The 4,078-nt window shown below is 36.5% G+C and overlaps 1 non-coding gene across 1 annotated transcript; it reads right to left on the bottom strand.

Annotated features, from left to right (window-relative positions):
• Positions 1-3,222: 3,222 nt before the first annotated feature.
• LOC113776621 lies at positions 3,223-3,329 on the bottom strand. The gene has a single exon (XR_003469110.1). It is a non-coding gene; the product is annotated as a small nucleolar RNA R71 (small nucleolar RNA).
• Between the last annotated feature and the right edge of the window lie 749 nt (positions 3,330-4,078).

The raw sequence follows: 4,078 nt of genomic DNA, 5'->3' as shown, positions 1-4,078 counted from the left end.
GTAAGGAAAACAAAACTAAAGGGCTGAGCTAAAACTCAGTGAGGTTTGCCGAACAAGTAGCATTTAATAAACACTTAAATCAGTACAATTAAGCAAGTAGTGCACATTTCACTGTACAATCACTTTCATTAAATAATTGAGGAAACACTTCACTGTACAATCACTTTTAAAAGGATACGGTGCTCGCATTAGAGCCACTTCAATGTCATTGAGCATTCATTTCAGTGTCAAGAGACACTCATTTCACTATCATTGTACATTCATTTCAATATCATTGCACATTCATTTCAATATCACTGTACTTTCTCCCAATTCACCTCCTTATGTCCTCCAAAACAATAAACAATCCCCTACATTCAGTAATCAGTGCAATGATCTCCCAACCTCATGGTAATACTCGAGTATACCGAAACATTTACCCAAAGCTACCGTCCTACCCGACCAAGCCCTTTGCTGGTTCGAATAGTCCGTTGAACAGAGGGTTTTGGGACCCAATTCAGCCGATGCGGCGAGGCACACATACGGCTTACATTCATGCACACTTACAGTAACATTCAGTCAATTATTGACCTTCAAGCTCAACTAAGCCGAGTGCGATTGATAAGAATATATTTTACGTATTTTTTAGTGTGTTTTATTAGTTAATTTTGGTTTAATTATTTAGTTTTATAAGTAAAATAACTAAGGTTTTGGTAAAAAACTACATTTTATGTTAAAGTGGCTAAACATTGCATTTTATGGATTTTTATGGTAAAAACTTCATATTTTCTAGGTTTAATGATTCAATCATCAAATGAAGTGCATTGAGAAGATATTTGGATGATTGAAGATGGATTAAAGTGGTGAAAATAAAATATGAAGTGTAAAAGGAAAAATGCAATTTGAATCAAGAAAAAGTCAGCTTTGACAACTCAGACACATTTTCGTATTTTGACTATATCTGGAGCTACACAGATCGGATCAAGGTGATCTTGGTACCATTTTGAAGCTAAGAGATATATCTACATTTGGTATGAAGACATTAAAGTCCAATTCAGCCGTTTTCATAGTCCAAAAGTTGAAATACCAAAATTCAACTCAGCTGTCCAAAGTGGAAAACAGAGTTCTGACCAGTGTTTAGTATTTCGATCATATCTCAGGCTACAAAGCTTAGATTTGGATGATTCTTGAAGCATTGGAAAACTACTCAAAGGGCTACAACTTTGGTGTTTTACACAAAAGCCAGTTCGGCCTTTATGATAGAGAAAATCGCAGATGAAGAAAGGCCAAAGTGAATACGCGAGTACACAAAACGTGACTTGTAACCGCGTTTTGTGTAGGCGCGTTTTCTGGCCGCAATTCTGCAATTTGCTCAGTCAATTCTCTTATGTTCAAACTACTTTCCAGCTACAATCTGCAAGAGAATTCGGTGCACATGCCTCAGAAGACAAAAGGGCAATAAAGATGGCTTATTTTCAAGTCAAAAGCATTGATTATTGACTATCCTAACAAAGTTAGATTTGGAAATCAAAAGTTGGAATTTGACTTAGAAAAAGAGAGCCTTTGAGTAGCTTATATGCAGAGACATTTGGGAGCCAAAGAGAATTAGACGAGAGAAGCTTGGAGTCTGCAAAAATGTAGCTTTTCCATTCTCTTAGTATTAGTTTAGCTTAGTATAGAGTAGTATAGTTCATCCATTCTTGTTTATTATCTAGATTAGGATTAAGATGGAGATGAAGAAGGCAAGGTGATGAGCTCAAGTGACATGGGTTACATTCCTTTCCAAATCTTTATCTTTTGTACTTGATTCCAAGTTTAGTTAATATACAAGTTCTGGATTTTATGTCTATTATGTGTTTCTAAAGTTTATGCCTTGGGTTTGGTTGAACTTTCTATGATTGTTAGTGCTTATTATTTGGCTATTTGACTGCTATGATTTGAGCAAATTATTTAGCACTTTGGCTCTTTAAATCATGATTAATCTGGTACCATTAATTGTGATTATCTAAGGTGTTATTTCTGCAATGAAAATTGAGATTTAACACTAGTTCAAGAAGTGCTAAACATAGGGAGTACACTCACGAAGGTAGAGGTGCACCTATGTGATTTTGAGTGATTCATTTCATGTAATTTCATTGAAGAAATGAACTTGTAGCTAATTTCATAACCATGAGAATATGTATGGATTAGTTATAAGTATAATTGATTCACTACGAAAGTAGGATTCAAATGCATAAGGAAATTACACCATAATTAGCCTAGATGTAGTATTCAATGATCCAAATATAACACTTGCATGAGTAGTTAGGGATACCACAACCTAAGGAGCTTTTATTTGTTAATTTCTTGTATAAGTGCAGTAGGTTAAATTTCTTATCATTAATTGATAGTCTAAATAATAAAGAAACTTTAATAATACCGGTAATTGTTCACTCTTCCCTGTGGGATCGACCCGATATATACCCTAAACTACTAGTTGATCTGTATACTTGCAGTGAACGGGTGTAATTCGGTATTTTTTAGCTTGCATGTATGTAAAATACCCGTCAAGTTTTTGGCGCCGTTGCCGGGGAGCGGCAATATTAGAGCCTAATCATCTTTATTAATTTAGACAGCTTTATTTTTTAGATTATATTTAATCTTATATTGTAATCAGTTTTTTTACCATTGAAGTTGCATAATATCCCTTATTTGTGTTTGTAGTGTATGCACCGGGAGTCTCGAGAAGTCGCACCTTTCGATCCAGAAATTGAGAGGACACTACGTAGACAAAGGAGGCACACACAGCAGCAAGAGGAACAAGAGATTTGGCAACCGATAGAGGAAATTTTGATAGAACTACCATTTGAAGAAGAAATGGCTGAAAATGAAGCAAATAGGCGAGTTCTACGAGATTTTGCTCTACCGGGAACACAAGGATCTCAAACGAGCATAGCAAGGCCTACGGTAAATGCTAACAACTTTGAGATTAAACCATCACTTATCCAAATGGTTCAACAATCTCAATTTGGAGGTAATGCTGTAGAAGATCCTAACTCACACTTAGCTACATTCTTAGAAATATGTGATACAATTAAAATGAATGGAGTTAGTGATGATGCTATAAGGTTACGGTTGTTTCCATTTTCATTAAGAGATAAGGCAAAAATGTGGTTACACTCTCATGCTCCTAACACTTTTACCACATGGGATGATTTATCAAGGGCATTTTTGAATAAGTATTTTCCACCTGGTAAGACTGCTAAGCTAAGAATGGATATCACTGGTTTTAGTCAAATGGAAGGAGAATCATTATATGAAGCATGGGAAAGGTTTAGAGATTTGTTACGGAAATGTCCACACCATGGACTACCCGAATGGCTGATTATACAAACCTTTTATAATGGTTTATCTTTCTCCACTAAAACTATTATTGATGCAGCCGCAGGTGGAGCTTTAATGGGTAAATCACCCCAAGAAGCTCAGAATTTGATAGAAGAAATGGCCGCAAATAACTACCAATGGGCCAATGAAAGAGGTAATACGAGACGTCACGCAGGTATGATAGAAATGAACCCTCTCAATATGCTGAGTGCTCAAATGAATAATGTGATGAAATTGCTAAGTAGACAAGGTGGAGTTGGTCCAAGTTCATCTAATGCACACGTAGCTTGTTGCTCTTTCTGTGGAGGTGAACATGATATTAATGAGTGTGTTGATTCTGAGCAAGTACAATTTGTCAATAATTACAACCGAAATGCTCCAAATAATCCCTACTCGAATACTTACAATCCGGGGTAGAGAAATCATCCAAACTTTGGATGGAAAGATCAAGGCAATCAACAAAGGCCAACCAATCCGCCGGGATTTCAACCAAGGCAACCACAGGCTGAAACTAAACCAAGTTGGGAGATCGCGGTGGAAAAACTTGTTAAGGTGACTTCGGATAGATTCGAGCGAGTTGAGGGGCGGTTGGACCAATTAGCTGGGATGTACAGAAACTTGGAGGTTCAAATTGGTCAAATTGCTAATGTGATCAACAATAAAAACCCTGGTGAATTACCAAGTAAAACCGAAGTGAATCCGAGAGAGCATGTCAATGCAATCATTCTTAGAAGCG

The sequence above is a fragment of the Coffea eugenioides genome, chromosome 6 (assembly GCF_003713205.1).
Source record: "Coffea eugenioides isolate CCC68of chromosome 6, Ceug_1.0, whole genome shotgun sequence".
NCBI lineage: Eukaryota > Viridiplantae > Streptophyta > Magnoliopsida > Gentianales > Rubiaceae > Coffea > Coffea eugenioides.
This window is presented reverse-complemented; position numbering and strand designations above follow the sequence as displayed.